The following is a 14,228-nucleotide window of genomic DNA, read 5'->3' on the forward strand; positions in this document are numbered from 1 at the left end:
ACCGCCCAAGCACATCGTACCTACGACGGAATGGAACGAGCTTTTCTTCGTGATCGAATACACACAACACGGAGAGACTTGACAAGAACGGATCAGGAAATTCTGTACATTTTCTGTCAACTAAGTAGCAGAATGCATCGAGACGACTGGGACAAGATCGACAGCATCACTCACAGGAGCATGCAGAACGAACTCGAGCGCTGCACCGAGCGACAGAAGAAAAAGTTTGAAAGATGCCGGAAGCAGACCGACAAGGCGATTCCCGATATGTCACACATAGTGGTCAACCTCACTGAACGACAATTGACTGAAGAGGAAGTGTCTGTTCTTCAAAAAGGAGGGAATTTCGCTATCATCCCGAGAACTATACCTATGGAGGACATCATTGCCAACACCGAAGCGGCCATTCGGACCCTTCCTTGTGAAATGGCGGAGGAAATACGTATTGAAACAGCCAGGATACTGCGCCGAGCAAAACAACCAGCTTGCAACCTCAAGAAAGAAGAGGTACGAGGCATTAAGAATCTCAACGCCGACAAGAGTACTGCCTGCCGATAAGGGGAATGCGACCGTCGTAATGAAGACCGAAGATTATGAGCCAAAGATCCGAGACCTATTAGATCCGACAACGTATCGAAAACTAAGCGCAGATCCGACGCAGCGTATCACATGGAATACGAATCGATTAATCAAGGCGTCTTGTCTGCCGGCGGATATACAGAGAAACCTGCGCAACACAGAAGCCCTACCACCTCGGCTGTATGCATTACCCAAGATCCATAAGAACAACGTTCCACTGAGACCGATCGTATAAACTGGCAAAACACTTGGCCTCTCTGCTCCAGCCACACGTGGGGAAGACCGACACATACATTAAGGGCTCAGGACATTTCATTGAGAAGCTGAAGAAACTGAAACTTGCACCAAACGACATCCTGATCAGCTTTGATGTTGTTTCGTTATTTACGAAAGTGCCACTCAGTCACGCTCTGGAGCACATCGGTTCCATTTTCCCGCAAGACATCAAAAAGCTCTTCCATGCATGTCTCATCACGAGCTATTTCACGTGGAATGGCCATTTCTACGAACAGCTGGAAGGCGACGCCATGGGTAGTCCTCTCAGTCCAGTGGTGGCCAACTTCTTCATGGAATAATTCGAAGCACAGGCACTGGACTCGGCGACCTGCAAACCTAAGGTGTGGTACAGGTACATCGATGATACTTGTGGAGCCATGGTGAAGAACAGCTCGGTGACTTCCTAAGACACTTGAACAGCCTCCATGCCAACATAAGATTTACCATGGAAGTAGAAAAGGACAAGAAACTGCCATTTCTAGATGTGCTAGTCACGAGGTACGGCGAAAACCTGGGACACAGCGTTATCGAAAACCGACACACACGGACCGATACCTGCACAAACTGTTAAACCACCACCCGAGCCAGAAAAGAGGCATGATTAGTACGCTCATAACGAGAGCTACAACACCTCAAACGAGAAATGCGACACCTGGAAATTATTCTAAGGAGCAATGGGTACTCCACAAATTAAATTAGAAGTGTAACAGTGCCAAATATTCGACGAAGTAAGGAACCAGAAAAAGAAATGTCGGGTACGGCCTTTCTGCCATCCATTCCCAGAGTGACGGACAGAATCGGCCGTATATTGCGCAAACATGGCGTAAAGACGATTTTCAAACCGACAAGGAAGATCAAAGAGTGTCTTAGATCGGCGAAGGATAAGGTAGTATACTTGGAAAAAACCTAGAGACACTGGAAGATTCCAATTTGATTACATCGATATCAGACCAATATTCCAAAATCACATATATGACTAAGGCTTACACAGAAGCAGTTCAGAATTTAGTAATGATGAAGAGTAAATTGAAGGTAAATGTTTTGTCATGCATGATGCATTTCGACCGATAGACACACCCCATATTAATACCCAGTAGTAACGGCTGGATAATTCTGATCATGTAGTGTATGTACAATGCGGATTGGAAAAGGTTCTGTTTGCACAATGACACACTGCTCAAATTATACACGGTTTTATTGTTACAAATAAAGTGTCAAGAATTGATTACATGCTGCTTTGGCCAGGCCCGTGACGCTTATGGCAAGGGCGGGTGCTCAATGTGTCTTTACCCATGTATGCTGCTGGTAGCTCCTAGGATCCTTGCGAGGTCCTACTGGCCATACTATTAATAACATTGCACACATTACATCTCCAGTCGACCAGTGACAGTCGTGACGTGTTCACAGCCCGAAGCTGATGGCAGTAGTGGGGGCAGCAAGTGGGATCGAGGTGTGTTACTTATGCTGCTGGGGCTACAGCGCATGTCAGATGCGGGTCAGGCCTATGGCATCGGCATGGCGCAGTCTCGTTCAATTTGAACACATCACTGGAGATGGCTTGGGAAGTGGAGTGACGGTACTGCCCATTGCGATATTTGTTTGGATAAATAAACTCCCCTATCTGATCCTACAACTCACATGCAATGTTAATTGCTTCGCCAATCTACGCGTGACGTTGTTTTTGTGGTCTCCACTCCAAAGACTGTTTTCATGCAGTTCTCCATGCTGCTCTATCCTGTGCGAGACTCTTCATCTCTGAATAACTACTGCAACCTACATCTTTCTGTATTTTCTTACTGTACTCAACTCTTGGTTTCCCTCTACGACTTTTACATCCCATACTTCCCTCCAGTACTAAACTGGTGATCCCTTGATGTCTCCGAATGTGTCCTATCGACCGAATCCTTCTTTTGGTCATATTGTGCCAAAAATTTCTTGGCTCCCCAATTCTGTTCAGTACTTCCACCGACCTAATCTTCTGCATTCTTCGTTTCGAAACCATTTAATGCCTTTTTATCTAAAATGTTTATCGTCCATGTTTCACTTCCATACATGGCTACACTCCATAAAAATACTTTCAGAAATCACTTTCTTACACTTAAATCTATACTCGATGTTAACACATTTCTCTTCTTCAGAAACGCTGTTTTTGCCATTACCAGTCTACTTTTTATATCCTCTCTATTTCGTCCATCATCAGTTACTCTGCTGCCCAAATAGAAAAACCCATTTATCATTTTACGTGACTCATTTCCTAATCTGATTCCCTTAACATCATCAAATTTAATTCAGCTCCATTCCATATCCTTGTTTTGCTTTTGTTGGTGTTCGTCTTATATCCCCATTTCAAGACATTGTCCATTCCGTTCACCTTCTCTTCCAAGTCCTTTGCTGTCTCTCACAGAATTACAATCACATCGGCAAAGCTCAAAGATTTTACTTTTTTCCTTCAAGTTTAACTCTTAATTTCTTTTACTGCTTGTTCATTGTACATTTTGAATAATGGATAAGCTACAACCTTGACTCACTCGCTTGTCAACCACTGTTTCCCTTCCATGCCCCTCGACTCTTACAACTGCTGTCTAGTTTTTGTACAAATTTTAGATACGCTTTCGCTCCCTATATTTTACTCCTCCTACTTTCAAAATTTCGAAGAGAGTATTCCAGTCAAAATTGTCAAAAGCTTTCTCTAAGTCTACAAATACTATAAATGTAAGTTTACCTTTACCTAAACTACCTTCTGAGATAAGTCGTAGAGTCAGTAGTACCTTGTGTGTCCCTACATTTCTCCATAATCCAAACTGACCTTCCCTGAGGTCTGCTTCTACCAGTTTTTCCATTATTCTGCGAAGAATTCGTGTCAGCATTTGGAACAATGACTTATTAAACTGATAGTTTGGCAATTTTCACACTTTTCAGCAACTGAGTTTTTGGAACTGAAATGTTTGGGTGATTTCGAAAAGTAGTTGAGTGCACTAATTATAGTTGAAAGTGAGTATTTCGATGACATTGAAAGTGGACAGAGAAAGTATGTATTTGAAAATATACTCACTATCGAGTAGTTGTTTTTGACAATCAAAAAATTCTTGTATTTCATAGTTATACTTAGCACAGGGCTGGATATGCCTGAAGTACTTGTTTCGAATGTAACTCTGACTAAACGTTCCTAAATAAATACAATAATCAACATAAACTGTATTTTCTTAATTTCCCTTCATTTTTAAACGTCCATTGTAATATCACCGTGTCAGAATTATCTTGGGGAGCCTAATAGTGCCATCATAGTGTTTCGACAAAATTGGGTCGAAAATTGTAGCCACAAATACAACAGCTCAAGTTGTCTACAGGGAGAGGGAAAGGGATGGTGGAGCGGGATGGGGTGACGGGAATGGACTGTTTATATATCACTGGCCGAGAAATCTCTTTGGTCAGTTACCCTTCTCGTATCGTTATCACAGCAAAAACCGGATTGGGGGACGCACTGTTATAATTGTAGCATTTGAGTATAAAAATGGTTCAAATGACTCTGAGCACTATGGGACATAACATCTGTGGTCATCAGTCCCCTAGAACTTAGAACTACGTAAACCTAACTAACCTAAGGGCAGCACACACATCCATGCCCGAGGCAGGATTCGAACGTGCGACCGTAGCGATTTGAGTACGGATCATACCATTACCAATGTGAAATGTAGGTCCTCAGAGAACTTTGAATGAAATGTTGTTTGAATGAAAAGCGCCTTTCTCTCGTGTTGACTGGGTTTAGAAAACCGACTTGCAACGAAGAACGCACAATTTTTTTTATTGCTACAGAGTATATTTTTATAAAGTAATAACGGAAATAAGAGAGGTTATGGTACCCGTTGATGTGCGTAGAGTCATTTTTCGTCTCTCCATGAGTTTGCGAAGTACCCTATGATATAAGTGTCTCAAATTGTATGTAAGTAGGACCAAATGACGGAAGTCTTACCCAAGTCGAACACGTATTAGGCAAATTTTCATAAAATATATTTTTGCCTACCTAATTAAAACGGTGTGGTTCTATGCCACAAGGGACGTATGCACTCCTTTAATTTATATTTGGTCATTCGCAGTAACTCGTGCAACGCTATGGAATGTTACCACTATTACAACAGATTTCCACTGACAGCTTAAAAACGTAGTTAAAAGAAACTCTATAAATTAATTTATTTCTTATTATTTTCTTCTCGCGGTCTCTGACTAGATGTTACATATTATGTCAGCCTTGCTGCAGTAAGTCCACATCAACATTAATACAAGGTCTAGCACTGTGACAGATGGTCTACATGGGACACACTCATATTTAATGTGAGAGACTGAAATACTATCATTTCGTTACCAGAAAAGCACGACTTCGTTCTGAGCTAAAATTTTCCAAAATGGATGAGTCCTCCGTAAATACCTGCCGTCTTTTTAATAATTTCATTAAGACACACGGATCATGCCTCTGACAAACTTCTAGTTCATCACTATATAATCATCACAGCTTTGGAATTTAGTCTATCAAGCAGACCCGTTGCTGCATATCGACAACTCTTTTTCTGAAATCCGTTGTTGCAAAACTTTATTCTTATTGGAAACTAGAGTTTTTCCTTTAAGTGGAATATTGTTCTCTAAATTTCGCTTGAGGGGGATGTATACGAAGTAGAAGAAGAAGAGCGTGTAATCTACAGAGGCGACTATCCATGGAGCGGAAGTTACTGGAGGTCAATGGCGCCTGGCTCCCTACAAATATCTGCTTCCGCACAATAAACGGGAAGCACAGCTATCCAGAAGTTCAACTTACCGGAACTGACAGCCGACGACGCCGCGTCAGCATTTTGGACGCAGTTTCGGGATAACATTGGCGCGAAGAGTCGACGTATGATGCCTCGTTTGGCCTGAAGATTAGCTGCTACTAGCTGCTGACATTTCATTTCTCACGCTAGGTATTTACTGCCCCGTCAGCCATTCTACATGTTAAGGATGCAGCGAACATACTAGGATGCACAACGACGTCAGTATGTGGCTACCTTGTTGTGGCGTCCACCTGCGTCATCACATACATTATACTTATTTCGGGCTCACATCTCATGCCTGCTGGACTGCAAGTTACATAATTAGGGATGGTTGACGAATTAGTAAGACAGCTGGTGCCGTATTGCTTTCCATTTAGTCATGTCATTATGTCGACATGCAGAAGGATATCGAAGGTAGTCGGCCATAGCGAACTTACAGGAATCATTTTTACGTCCAAGTCAAAAAGAAATATGAAAGTGACAAAAGCAGCAGTACAAAACTTGTAACACGACCTGCCCTTACCAAACTGGCAATTGCTGATTATGTTAACTTTCTGTAATGGGCTTAGCCTGACCGTGACTGTACCCAGTGACAAGAAATCGGACTATGATTTCGTCGTCGCGAAGTAAGTGAAACAGTAACAACACCAAAGCGAACGGGTTTTGACCTGACGTTCTACTAACACAAAAAGTAAACTGTAATTTTATATACAAACGGTCACCACTTTAATCAGGCAGTTCTGTATCAAGTTTTATTCCAAAATGGAAATACACTTCACCTACGAAAATTAACCTCACTTGATACGCTAACTAACCTCTTCTAACACCGTTACTCTCAGTATTATATAGTAACTTGCCGTAGGAAACAACACAACAGCTAACCCTTACGCAGAACATAGAAAGGCCAATAAACGCAGCAATACACACAGTGTCACAATAAAATTTGCTATGGCAAGTGCAGTATAATGAAATTGAAATTTTTTGAAATTTGTGGTAAGGTCTTATGGGACCAAACTGCAGAGGTCTTCGGTCCCTATGCTTACACACTACTGAATCTAACTTAAACCAACTTACGCTAAGGACGACACACACAGCCAGGCCAGAGGAAGGACTCGAACCTCCAACAGAAGGGCGGGGGGAGAGGGGAGCCGCGGGGACCGTGAAGAGACGCCTGTGACCGCACGGCTACACCGCGCTGCGCAGTTTAATGAACAAATACAGAGGGACATATCAGTCTACTAGCAAAGTCTGTCGGGCAGTAGCATGAACTATTACTTCAATTAAATATCACAACAAACATGATTTTGAAACAGTACTGATTTCTATGGGCTTCAGATATTTCCACTTGAATCTATACAAATGAGTAATACAACTATTGTTAATAAGGAAAGTTTTGTTGCAGAAAAATGATTGTATTGGTTGCTGCACTTGCTCAGTCTTTACTTTCATTTATCGCATACGTTAAGTAGCTTATGGGTTACCTTAAAGTGGTATGGTTTGAAGAACCGTCATCAATTGTAAATGAGAACACACACAACTAAGAAAAGGGCAAATATCTTTTCTAACAACTTTAAGTATGATGAGTAATGCAAAAGTAGTTCAATAGTTAACAACTATTCTGTCATTGCACTCCAGATCAAACTGACTTTGTAAATGTCTAACCAACTTGAAAAAACACTTTAAAACAACATACACAAAGCAACAAACAATTACAGGTTTACAATCCTGTTCAAAGTGACATAATGCTGCTGTCTCAGACAGCTATAAGAACTTTATAATTTTGCAATTGATTATTTTGATAGCAGCTTTTTATTTAAGGAAAGGCTCCATACTCCACAAAGTTAATAAAAATCTGCAAAATTGTTTTACTGTCAAATTTGTCAGTCTAATAAACAGATACTCGGAATAAATTCACTTGGAAAGGATCCTGCCTGCGTGACTGGGTTTAATCACGTGTGGGCACACAAGTTAGCAGTTCCACAAAAAGTTATTATTCAACACATAATACATGGTCCATTGGATTTACGTATTTAGATAACAATTCTGGTGAAGGTGGTAAAGCTTTTGGCAAACTTCAGTGGTTATAAAATTGGCGGGAGAGCAACCATGGTTCTTGATGTTAGCCACCGCCTGATATAACTCTTCTTGGGGTCGTAAATTTAATGAAACAGTGCCAATATTGATACAATGGTCGGTAGACCACTTTACATTCCATTCGAAACTAATTAATATGTTCGCAACCTCTTCTTGCCTCAATTTATACATTCATATTAACCACAATAGCTGACCAAAATTGCCGCTGACTATCTCACACTCCACTATCCCACTCGCCACAAAGGATTCGAGGGCCTTGATCACCAAGTCCACCTTTTCGAGTCTCACCAAACTACTTCCGTAACGGAGGAGCGAGACTACAGTTTTTACATCTGACTTCCCTACTGATGTACCAGTAAAATAGACATAGTTTTTATAAGTTATCACATTCACTGAGTATTACGTATAAAACAAGATGTACAGTTACAAGATTATTTCTTAAAACGCAAAATTATTTACACACGTATTACATATTTACACAATCAAATATCTTGACTCTGCAGATATACCAGCGTACAATGTCAGCAGAGAACTTATAAGAAATATACATAGATCTATCGATTATTGCCGTTACAAACTGATTCTTCCTCGTTGTAGCTTTACAAGACTCATAACAATATTTCACAATGAACAACTATATTTAATTCTATTTACTAAACTCCCAGTTGTACGTAAGTGCGGTCCAAGAACAGATGTTGACTGAAGTAAGTGAATACAATGAAGCAGCTGAAACAAATTGCTCAGCAATACCTTACGTCGGTACAGAGAAACAGGATACAGCAAATATTCGCTATTGCTATGGAACAAACGAAGAAAGCTTACAATATCGACTCGGGTACAGTTTGTGTAGCGCAATGAGTAATGACGTTACAGCGCGAATGTCATGATTCTGACCCTTGCAGTGACCTTACACATGGTACACTGCGGATAAGCATTACTTAATAGCAGAACGATGTGACTGCCTGAAGCAGTGTCAATTCGTGTTCAGTACTGCTAGTATTTCAGTGTACGTTATGTTGTTGGACATTACGGCACTCGCAGACTAGCATTCCATAGAGGGTATGCATTGGGTGTCTCAGGAGCAATCTTTATTGTTCAGGGATATGGCAGGAAAGGTAGAAGCAAAATTCTAATGGGCGGCCGGGGTAGCCGAGCGGTTCTAGACGCTTCAGTCTGGAACTGCGCGACCGCTACGGTCGCAGGTTCGAATCCTGCCTAGGGCATGGATGTGTGTGATGTTCTTAGGTTAGTTAGGTTTAAGTAGTTCTCAGTTCTAGGGGACTGATGACCTCAGATGTTAAGTCCCATAGTGCTCAGAGCCATTTTTTTTTTTTTTTTGAAAATTCTAATCAACATGGGCTCTAACATGCATACCGTAAGAGCTATGAGCACTTCATCATCTTCGATACTGTGAAACAAGTCACTCCTATCTCAAGCTCTTTTGAATTCCACATTTTTAGAAATGATAGTGTGGAGCAAAACAAGTAATAACGTATCCTGTAAACATAGGCTCCAAAGTGCGTACCTCTGGTCAATGACCATTCGTCCTGGGAGGCCCTATAGACCTACATAGTCCTTCCTTAGAATCGTCAAGAGCGTTTTCTCTGGTGTTTCAGCAGATACTTGCAATTTAATTTTTCAGTGCGTGGTTACATTCAACCCAAACAAACACCGCTCACCTCGTCTTTCATGCGGCGCCATTATCGACGGAAAGCGACGGTTTATTTCCGTTTACAAACAAAGAAGTTTCTGCAACGGAACATCACATGCTCATTTGATAGGAAGGTCCCAAGCTAATCTAGTGCGATATTTGTTCCATCGATTTATGTTAAGAGGGACAGTAAAACAAGAAGACTTACCAGTCAGTAGCCAAGGAGCGACTGGGCAGCTCTTCTTCATGGAGATTCAGAGGGCCATAGACACGGGTTCCCAGGTAGATGCCGTGTTTCTTGAATTCTGCAAGGCGTTCGATACAGTTCCCCACAGTCGTTTAATGAACAAAGTAAGAGCATATGGACTATCAGACCAATTGTGTGATTGGATTGAAGAGTTACTAGGTAACAGAACGCAGCATGTCATTCTCAATGGAGAGAAGTCTTCCGAAGTAAGAGTGATTTCAGGTGTGCCGCAGGGGAGTGTCGCAGCACCGTTACTATTCACAATATACATAAATGACCATGTGGATGACATCGGAAGTTCACTGAGGCTTTTTGCGGATGATGCTGTGGTATATCGAGAGGCTGTAACAATGGAAAATTGTACTGAAATACAGGAGGATCTGCAGCGAATTGACGCATGGTACAGGGAATGGCAATTGAATCTCAATGTAGGCAAGTGTAATGTGCTGCGAATACATAGAAAGAAAGATCCCTTATCATTTAGCTACAATATAGCAGGTCAGCAAATGGAAGCAGTTAATTCCATAAATTATCTGGGAGTACGCATAGGAGTGATTTAAAATGGAATGATCATATAAAGTTGATCGTCGGTAAAGCAGATGCCAGACTGAGATTCATTGGAAGAATTCTAAGGAAATGCAATCCGAAAACAAAGGAAATAGGTTACAGTACGCTTGTTCGCCCACTGCTTGAATACTGCTCAGCAGTGTGGCATCCGTACCAGATAGGGTTGATAGAAGAGATAGAGAAGATCCAACGGAGAGCAGCGCGGTTCGTTACAGGATCATTTAGTAATCGCGAAAGCGGTACGGAGATGATAGATAAACTCTAGTGGAAGACTCTGCAGGAGAGACGCTCAGTAGCTCGGTACGGGCTTTTGTTGAAGTTTCGAGTACCTGCCTTCACCGAGGAGTCAAGCAATATATTGCTCCCTCCTACGCATATCTCGCGAAGAGACCATGAGGATAAAATCAGGGAGATTAGAGCCCACACAGAGGCATACCGACAATCCTTCTTTCCACGAACAATACGTGACTGGAATAGAAGGGAAAACCGACAGAGGTACTCAAGGTACCCCCCGGCTTGCGGAGTATGGATGTAGATGTAGATAGATCCACTAGATCATCATTGCAGGAGTATATGGTAACAAATTCAGACCAAAAGAAAGATACGTGTCAAAGTAAAGGGTACCCAGGGAGTCGCATCAGCATACGTTGTACCACCCATTGGCGGTAGCGCAAGCGTGTATTCTCGCATGCAAATAATCATAAACGTGCCGAATGGCATCTGGCGTTAGATTGACCCAAGCATCTGGCACGTTTTATTGCAATTTGGCAATGGTTCTTGCAGACCCTAGAGAAGGAGTACGTTCCCCCTTCACCACGGCCCTATTGCCGAGCGATCTGGTGATCTTGCTGGTCAGGGCAAGTGTTGTAGAAAGAGCACGTCATACACTCTGGAATAGGCCGCTCGCCAGGTATACGCCGTACGTGTATGCTTCCATCACTCTCATACACTCTTATCACTGAAGAGGACAGAATGCCATTCAACCCTCCAGTCGACTCTCTCACTACACCAGAGTAGCAGTGCTTTCGGTGTTTTGGTCAGAGGCGCACATCATCTAAGTCTTGTTGCAACCAGGTTTCCGATGCTTCTTGGCGATGCAGCAGGTGCAAAATGCTCCCGAGCTTCTTCACCAGATAATATTCGGTTGGCCACCGCTCCTCCCACAATGCGGCGACCCTGATGAGCGTCTGTACTATGTGAACCTCCAGACCCGCTCTATGGGCGTTGGAAAGTTCCACAGCCCACTACTGAAACTAGCGTCACACCATCGATACACTGTGTTCAACAAGTGTAGCGGTCCATCTATCCGTTCATCCGACTTCCCGCAGGCCCACAATCTGATCACGTTCAAATGGCTGAAGTTGTTCAACAGGATTAATACGTACTCGTCGGCGGGACATGATTGTACCCTTGATGCGAATACTGCATACAGAGTCAAGACAGAGAGCGTATAGACAAGCCTACTGAGTGCCATCTGATCCACAATGATCGCGACAAATGAGTCACTAACACTACAACCCTCCAGCATGCACATATTACATGCTGATGGCACTGAACACAGTCCATGAAAGCGTTGCTTTTTTCTGCGACAGAGTTTGTTTACAAGATGTTGATAAACAGTATTCCATATTTCGAGAGTTGGTAATACTAAACAAAACAAGGAAAAAACTCCATTAAACATGGAATGTAAACTGCATACCTATAGAGCAATGAGTACTTGATTCATCTTCGCAACTGTGAAACACGAATCTTTGCTTTCATGAACAACCCACAGAATGCAATAAATGAATGACGAAACAAATGAGAAGACACTATTTCTTACTGTGAAACAAGAGCATCCAATGTGCCAAAATGAGTTCTATATGATGCGAAAGTAAATATCAAGCGACTCTGTTACCACAGCTTTTACTTCGAATTCACATTCGTCGGTTTCGGCAGTTCACAATAATAGAGTAATGTACCCTCATTTGTTTACAGCATTCTGTGGTCGTTCATAGTAGCAAACAGCTTACGCAGAAGATATGTGTTTCATCGTAGCAAAGATGAACAATTGCTTCTACTTCTTAGGGTACGCATTTCAGAGCCCATATTTACTGGAATTTCTGTATTTTTTTTTGTCAGTACTACCACTTCTCAGAATATGGAATACCTTTTAATACCCTATGTACACTGAAGAGCAAAAGAAACTGGTACACCTGCCTAATATAATGTAGGGCCCCCGCGAGGACGCAGGAGTACCGCAACACGGCGTGGCATGGACTCGACTAATGTCTGAAGTAGTGCTCGAGGGAATTGACACCATAGTCCTGCAGGGCTGTCCATAAATCCGTAAGAACACGAGAGGGTGCAGATCTCTTCTGAAGAGCACATTGCAAGGCAACCCAGATATGCTCAATAATCTTCATGTCCGGGGAGTTTGGTGTGCAGCGGAAGTGTTTAAATGGACAGGATATGGATGCAGTAGATCAGACAGGATGCTTACGTACATGTGACTTGTCAAAGTCGTATCTAGACGTATCAAGGGTCCCATATCACTCCAACTGCACCCGCCCCACATCATTACAAATCCACTACGAGTTTGAACAGTCCCCTACTGACATCCAGAATCCATGGATTCTTGATGTTGTGTCCATATCCGTACACGTTCATCCACTAAATACAATTTGAAACGAGAGTCATTCCACCAGGCAACATGGTACCAGTCATCAACAGTCAATTGTTGGTTTTGATGGACTCAGGCGAGGTGTAAAGCATTGTGTCGTGTACCATCAAGGGTTCACGAGTGTGCCCTCAGCTCCGAAAGCCATTATGGATGATGTTTCGTTGAATGGTTCGCACGCTGACACTTGCTGATGGCCCAGCATTGGAATCTATAGCAATTTGGGGAAGGGGTGCACCTCTGTCACGTTGAACGATGCTCTCAGTCGTCATTGGTCCCGTTCTTGCAGGATCTTTTTACAGCCGCAGCGATGTCGGAGATCTGAAGTTTTACCAGATTCCTGACATTCACGGTACTCTCGTAAAATGATCGTATGGCAAAATCCCCAATTCATCGCTACCGCGGAGATGCTGTGTCCTATCGCTAGTGCCCCGACTATAACACCGTGTTCAAACTCACTTAAGGGGAGTTGGAACGCCTTATCCCGACAATGTTAAATTTAGTGACCTTGCTTCCCTGTATTTCAGGAACCACTGTAACCATTGACATGAAACCTTTACAGAACATTAAATTGTGTGTTCTGAGTCTACTGTACTTTTTTTACGTCATCCTAAATAATTTTAACTATACATAATATTATGTTCTTTTAATTCAGTAGACTCAGGGCATGTATGTTATTACTCCCTGAAAATCTAAATTCTCTACTCGAAGTGGTTTCTGAGATTTAGGGAAAATGCAACAGAAAATGCAAATTTTCAGAGACTGCTTCTAAAGTTTCAAAATACCGTAACTCACTTAATGTATGCTTAATTTTTCACTTTTAGTCACTCAGAAGCACACTGCACCATACTGTATATCATCGTCTTGAAGTTTTCCAAGTTTTTTCTTCTTTTCTTCCTTCTGGACTCCTTAGTGGCCACTGTGCAGCATACTCTGCTTTGTTAATGTGAACCTTGTCCATCCGTTCAAGTTCTCTGAAGCAGTTTGCTTCAGGATTAATTCCCATTTGCTGTAGCACTTTCACCCTGCCAAAGTTGCCACCATTAAAAGCATCACTGACCCCCCACTTTAGTGTCTTCATTCCAACAAAAACATTTTTTGGTAAACGAGTCCATATAAGACTCATTGCGATTTGGAGTCAGACCATGCAGACACTTCTTCAGTAACTCAGGATTTGCGAGGTCTCTGTAAATAGGTTTTATGATATCCATGACTGCTGGTGGGATGGAATGTTTATGGCTATATGAAATGTTTGAGTACTGGGCATTGCGGTAATTGCAACATGAATCAGGTCCAGGAGGGCAAAGGTGGTGTACTGGTTTTCCATCAGTTGACAGATTGTGGAAGAAGGTAGCC

This window comes from Schistocerca cancellata, chromosome 2 (assembly GCF_023864275.1).
Source record: "Schistocerca cancellata isolate TAMUIC-IGC-003103 chromosome 2, iqSchCanc2.1, whole genome shotgun sequence".
Taxonomy (NCBI): Eukaryota; Metazoa; Arthropoda; class Insecta; order Orthoptera; family Acrididae; genus Schistocerca; species Schistocerca cancellata.